This window comes from Saccopteryx leptura, chromosome 1 (assembly GCF_036850995.1).
Source record: "Saccopteryx leptura isolate mSacLep1 chromosome 1, mSacLep1_pri_phased_curated, whole genome shotgun sequence".
Taxonomy (NCBI): Eukaryota; Metazoa; Chordata; class Mammalia; order Chiroptera; family Emballonuridae; genus Saccopteryx; species Saccopteryx leptura.
Genome location: NC_089503.1, coordinates 100,138,888 through 100,146,252, shown reverse-complemented (window position 1 = coordinate 100,146,252; position 7,365 = coordinate 100,138,888).

The window sequence follows — 7,365 nt, the reverse complement described above, 5'->3', positions numbered from 1 at the left end:
CTTCCCAGGCAGGCAGCCCGACTTCCGGGGCTGCTGAGGGGTCTGGGATGCCCTCTGCCGAGGTGGAGTCCATCCTGCAGGGCCCTGGTGGGCGGGACTTTTGCCCCAGCCCTGGCAGGGCGGGAAGACCCCTCAGGATAGGGAGGAGGCCCACCTCTCCTATTAGTTCTTCATTCTGCATTTAATAAGCACCCACTGTATGCTAGGCATCTACCAGGCGCTGGGGCTGCAGAGAGAAATAAAATGCCCGTGCACCACACACAACGATGGGCCCTAAGGAGAAGGGGTTTAGGGGGCATCTGGGAGATTTGGGAAGACTCAGTGGAAGGCGGAGGTATTTAATTTGAGCCTTAAAAAAAGGTGGGATTTCCATGAGCCTGCAGTCTGTGCACAGAGGAGAGCCAGTCAGGTCTCCTCTCATCAGAATCTTATTTTTTTTTCCTTGTAAAACTTTATTTCGAAAATTAAATTTAATGGTTGGAATCTTTCCGTGCCTTAAATGCTGTATCTGCCCTTCCTGCTACCTTTATCTTCTGTGAATCCTTGAGACCCTCCTGACTTCTGGGCTCCTGTCAGACTGTGGATAAAAGGGCCATGTCAGCTTCAAAGTGTCATCACTCCAGGAAGGACCTGTATATTAGTTAGTAAGAGCTTAAAACGAAAAGCTTTAGAGCTCTCATAACTCAAAGAGGAAAAGCCATATGAATATATCAAATTGTGTCAATATTATTTATCAAATGTGGAAAACTGTTGTTACAATTCAGTAGTATTTCAGATAAAAACGAAGGAGAGACATCTTAACCAAAGTAACAGAGATACATAGAAAACAACAGTAACAAGCTGAAGTTATGCCCATCAAAGCAGGCTCAGGACAGGGAACGACACTATCCCTACTCTTACCCCCACATAGTCTAGGCCAGTCTAGCTCACTCAATAAGATGAGAAAATGGGACAAGTGCTATAAATACTAGAAAGCAATGGAATCATTATTTGTAGATTATATGATATGGATAGAAAATCCAACCAATAAAATGATTGGACACAAGTTTAAAAATAAAAATTGATAGATTGGTGTTTTTATGGGAATTTTATATATGATAAGGCTGGCATTCATATCAGAGGGAAAACACATTATTCAATAACTGTTGTTGGGACAAGTGGCTATCCATTTGGAAGGACAGAAAGTCAGATCCTTACTTATATAAAAATAAACTCCAGAAAGATCAAAGAGCTTAAAATTAAAAATAAAACTAAAGAAAAAATAGAAGAATATTTTAATAATCTTATGTTGAAGGTCTCTAACAAAACTCAGAAGTTTTCTTTTTCTTTTTAAATGAAGAGGCTTAACTACTTAAATTTTTAAAATTTCTGTAGACTAAGACTTCTAATATTCCAATTCTGGTTCTACCACTTAGTAACTGAGAGAGTCCACGGTAGTTATTTATGCTTCTGTGCCTCACCTTTCTCATTTATAAAAAGAAATAACAATTGTACATACCTCGCAATATATGAATTAATTGAGATGGTCTATGTAACTCACAAAGAACAGTGTCTGGCATATTGTAAATGCTCAATAAAGGTTAGCTATTGATATTAGTGTTACTACCACTACCACTTCTGAGAAAAATGACACTGACAAGTTAAAAGATAAGTCACAGACTAGTAGATAACATTTGTCACACAATAGAGAGACAAAAAGTAAATGTCTATAATATACCAGGAGCTTCTATAAGTGAATAAAACATCCAACAACCTAATAGAAATATGAAAAAGTAATATAAAAAGGTAGTTAATAGAAGAAATTCAAATGGTCAATAAACATGAAAAAAAGTTCAACTTCATTAGTTGTGAAAGAACGAAATTATGCCTGACCAGGTGGCGGTGCAGTGGATAGAGAATTAGACTGGGACACAAAGGACCCAGGTTCAAAACTCCGAGGTTGCTGGTTTGAGCACGGGCTCACCAGCATGAGCGTGGGGTTGCTGGTTTGAGCATGGGATCATAGACATGACCCCATGGTCGCTGGCTTGAGCCCAAAGATTGCTGGCTTGAGCAAGGGGTCACTCACTCTGCTGTAGCTCCCCTTGCGCCCCCCCACCCCGTCAAGGCACATATGAGAAAGCAATCAATGAACAACTAAGGAGCCGCAACAAAGAATTTATGCTTCTCATCTTTCTCCCCTCCTGTCTGTCTGTCCCTCTCTCTGACTCTCTCTATCTCTGTCAAAAAAATAAAAACAAAAACAAGAAAAACAAGATTAAAACATTTAGATACCATCATTAATATTATTTTTTGCTTCTGATATTGGTAATATTTGGTGTTAGTGAAGATGTTGGTTTGACTATAAATTACCGATATTCCATTTTTAGAGAGAATTTGGCAGTGTCAATTAAAATTTAAAAAATAGCCCTGGCAGTTTGGCTCAGTGGATAGAGCATTGACCCAGACATCCCGGATTCGATCCCTGGTCAGGGCACACAAGAGAAGAGACCATCTGCTTCTCTTCCTCCTCCCTCTTCCTCTTCTTTCTTCTCTTTCTCTTCCTATCCTGCAGCCAGTGGCTTGATTGATTCAAGCGTTGGCTGTGGGCACTGAGGATAACTCGGTTGGTCTGAGTGTCAGCCCCAGACAGGGGTTGCCAGGTGGATCCCAGTCAGGGTGCATACAGGAGTCTGTCTCACTATCTCCCCTCCTCTTACATTAAAAAAAAAAAAAGTAAAAAACATACTCTTTGAGCAATGCCAGTACTAGGATCCTATGCGACAAAAATAACAGTATTTCAGCATGTGTGCGCTATCAAAACTTTAAAAACAAAATAAATGGTTATCAATAAGGGAATGAGACATTCATTGAATGGAATTCTATGCAACCATTATAATGAATGGAGTAACTTCTTATGAAATTTAACTCGGAAGATGTCTATGACACGTTAAATGAAAAGAGCACATTGTAGAACAATGTGTATATTATGATCTCATTTCTGTAAAATTGAAAAAGTATGCACATGTGCATATACATATAAATTTACATCTGCATAAGCATTAAAAAGTCTGATAGATAGGAACCAGAATATTTACAGTTGTTTCTACCAAAGCATGGGATACATGTCTTCTTTCTTTTGCTTATTCATTCGTTCAGGAAATGTCTTTTCAGTGCATACAACAGTCTGAGCGCTGTTTTAGTCATGGTGGATACAATAGGAAAGTGGAGAAAATTCCTGCCCTCATGCAGCTTTTTTTTTTTTTTTTTTTTTTTCATTTTTCTGAAGCAGGAAACGGGGAGAGACAGTCAGACAGACTCCCGCATGCGCCCGACCGGGATCCACCCGGCACGCCTACCATGGGGCGACGCTCTGCCCACCAGGGGGCGATGCTCTGCCCATCCTGGGCGTCGCCATATTGCGACCAGAGCCACTCTAGCGCCTGGGGCAGAGGCCACAGAGCCATCCCCAGCGCCCGGGCCATCTTTGCTCCAATGGAGCCTTGGCTGCGGGAGGGGATGAGAGAGACAGGGAGGAAAGTGCGGCGGAGGGGTGGAGAAGCAAATGGGCGCTTCTCCTGTGTGCCCTGGCCGGGAATCGAACCCGGGTCCTCCGCACGCTAGGCCGACGCTCTACCGCTGAGCCAACCAGCCAGGGCCCTCATGCAGCTTTTTAAAAATTTATTTATTTATTTATTCATTTTAGAGAGGAGAGGGAGAGACAGGAGAGACAGAGAGAGAGAAGGGGGGGAGGAGCTGGAAGCATCAACTCCCATATGTGCCTTGACCAGGCAAGCCCAGGGTTTTGAACCGGCAACCTCAACACTTCCAGGTCGACGCTTTATCCCACTGCGCCACCACAGGTCAGGCTTTTTTTTTTTTTTTTACAGAGACAGCAAGAGTCAGAGAGAGGGATAGATAGGGACAGACAGACAGGAACAGAGAGAGATGAGAAGCATCAATCATCAGTTTTTTGTTGCAACACCTTAGTTGTTCATTGATTGCTTTCTCATATGTGCCTTGACCGTGGGCCTTCAGCAGACCGAGTAACCACTTGCTTAAGCCAGCGACCTTGGGTCCAAGCTGGTGAGCTTTGCTCAAATCATATGAGTGTGCGCTCAAGCTGGCGACCTTGGGGTCTTGAATCTGGGTCCTCTGCTTCCCAGTCCGATGCTTTATCCACTGCGCCACCGCCTGGTCAGGCTGCAGCTTACTTTTTAATACAGGGAGTCAGACAATGAAGAAGATACAATATTTCAGATGGTGACTATGTTCTATGGAGAAAAATAAAGCAGAGAAGGGAGATGGAAGGAGAATTTGCAATTTTAAATAAGTCAGGTTGAAGTGTAGAAGGAATACTTCACATCTTTATTTATTTTGGGGGGGGAGAGAGAGAGAGAGAGAGAGGGAGGGGGACAGACAGGGACAAACAGACAGGAAGAAAGAAAGATGAGAAGCATAATTCTTCGTTGTGGCACTTTAGTTGTTCATTGATTGCTTTCTCATATGTGCCTTGACAGGGGTGGGGTTGGGGCTCCAGCTGAGCCCACTTGAGCCCCTTACTCAAGCCAGTGACCTTGGGCTTCAAACTAGCAACTTTTGGGCTCAAGCCAGCTACCATGGGGTCATGTCTACTATTTTATACTCAAGCCAGTGACCCTGCGCTCAAGCTGGTGAGCCCATGCTCAAGCCAGCGACCTTGGGGTTTGGAACCCTGGTTCCTCTGTGTCCCAATACAACACTATATCCACTGCATCACCCCCTGGACAGGCGGTGTGCCATTTTTGTTATTTTTCCCCAAAGACTTGCTTTGAGTAGCATGAATGTTCATGTACGTCCTCATGCCTCCTGACTATTCAGAGTACAATCGATTTATTTTAAAAATGTGTAAGGCGGCCCTGGCCGGTTGGTTCAGCGGTAGAGCGTCGGCCTGGCGTGTGGGGGACCAGGGTTTGATTCCCGGCCAGGGCACATAGGAGAAGCGCCCATTTGCTTCTCCACCCCCCACCCCCTCCTTCTTCTCTGTCTCTCTCTTCCCCTCCCGCAGCCGAGGCTCCATTGGAGCAGGGATGGCCCGGGCGCTGGGGATGGCTCCTTGGCCTCTGCCCCAGGCGCTAGAGTGGCTCTGGTCGCAGCAGAGCGACGCCCCCCCCCCCCCGAGGGGCAGAGCATCGCCCCCTGGTGGGCAGAGCGTCGCCCCTGGTGGGCGTGCCGGGTGGATCCCGGTCGGGCGCATGCGGGAGTCTGTCTGGCTGTCTCTCCCTGTTTCCAGCTTCAGAAAAATACAAAAAAAAAAAAAAAAATGTGTAAGGCAACATTAAAAAAAGGCAAATGGACCCTGGCCAGTTGGCTCAGTGGTAGAGCATTGGCCTGGCGTGCAGGAGTCCCGGGTTCAACTCCTGGCCAGGGCACACAGGAGAAGCACCTATCTGCTTCTCCACCCCTCCCCCTCTCTTTCCTCTCTGTCTCTCTCTTCCCCTCCCACAGCCAAGGTTCCATTGGAGCAAAGTTGGCCCGGGCACTGAGGATGGCTCTATGGCCTCTGCCTCAGGTGCTAGAATGGCTCTGGTTGCAACAGAGCAACACCCCAGATGGGCAAAGCATCACCCCCTGGTGGGCATGCCAGGTGGATCCCAGTCAGGTGCATGCGGGAGTCTGTCTGACTGCCTCCCTGTTTCCAACTTCAGAAAAATGCAAAAAAAAAAAAAAGAGGGTCCTGTCTCCCACTCAAGGCCCAGGCCCCTCCATTAAAAAAAAAAAAAAAAAGGCAAATGTATGTTCTTGTTTCCATAAATTGGTTATCAAACAAACATGATTTTAAGTTAATAAAACTGTAACTGGAACTAATTTTTTTTTTTTTTAATTCTGAAGCTGGAAATGGGGAGAGACAGTCAGACAGACTCCCGCATGCGCCCGACCGGGATCCACCCGGCACGCCCACCAGGGGCGACGCTCTGCCCACCAGGGGGTGATGCTCTGCCCCTCCGGGGCGTCGCTCTGCTGCGACCAGAGCCACTCTAGCGCCTGGGGCATAGGCCACAGAGCCATCCCCAGTGCCCGGGCCATCTTTGCTCCAATGGAGCCTTGGCTGCGGGAGGGGAAGAGAGAGACAGAGAGGAAGGGGGGGGGGGTGGAGAGGCAAATGGGCGCTTCTCCTATGTGCCCTGGCCGGGAATCAAACCCTGGTCCCCCGCACGCCAGGCCGACGCTCTACCGCTGAGCCAACCGGCCAGGGCCTGGAACTAATTTTATTTTTTGAAAGAAACCCTCACTTATCAAAGGGTTAATTATGTTTGCCTAAGGGCCTTTGAAAATTGGTTTGCATTTTTAAGTACAAACCTATAGGGAAAACTGATAAAACGCAAATTGCTTATCTGTGTGGAGAAATCTCATTAACCCTGGTGAACCTTATTTTACTAGCCCTCCCCATGAGAGAGCAAGGGACCCATTGGTAAGGGACAAAAGTTAAGAATTTTGACAGCTATTAAAGCCAATCAAATTGATTGTAAGTTCTTGGACACAGGGATCAAGTCTACAAATGGTTTTTTGAATTCTTGTTGTGTGCGAAGTCTGTGATGATTAAACTGGAGAACCTTTCAGGTCCCTTCCCAGTGTGGTGGTCCCTTTGGCCTCTCTGAGAGACTTTTTTTTTTTCTTCTTTTTTTGTGACAGAGACAGAGAGAGACAAAGAGAGGGATAGACAGCAAGGGAGAGAGATGAGAAGCGTCAGTCCTATGTTGCAGCACCTTAGTTGTTCATCGATTGCTTTCTCATATGTGCATTGACCAGGGTTGCTATAGCAGAGCAAGTGACCCTTTGCTCAAGCCAGTGACCTTGAGCTCAAGCTGGTGAGCCTTGCTCAAACCAGATGCGCCCGCGCTCAAGCTGGCGACCTCGGGGTTTCAAACCTGGGTCCTCTGCGTCCCAGTCCGACACTCTATCCACTGCGCCACCACCTGGTCAGGCTCTCTGAGAGACTTTTAAGGAGCATGGGGAGGAAGGAGGAGCAATGATCTGTCATCTGCAGGCAGAACAAAGGAAGTATAGGCAGAATTGCCACAGAAAGATTTAAAGTTAAACATGAGACTACTATGTACTGGATATCTGGTTCTGGATCTACAGGAACAACAATCTGATTTCCTCATTCTGGAACCAGCGCTTAGTCGCACTGGGACTAGTTTCAGGAATTAGTGGGAGCCAGATACATCTTCACAACAGAGGGTAACCAGGAGCTTATCCAGGTGTTCCACTCCTTTTAAACTGGTAACATCTCTTAGCTTTCCTGTTGCCCAGTTTTCCGAATGATAATGGCCAGAGCTGTCTTTGCTACTCAACTTCTCTAGGAGGTTGAGAATGTATGAGAAAAGAGGATTTGTCCTCTGTTTA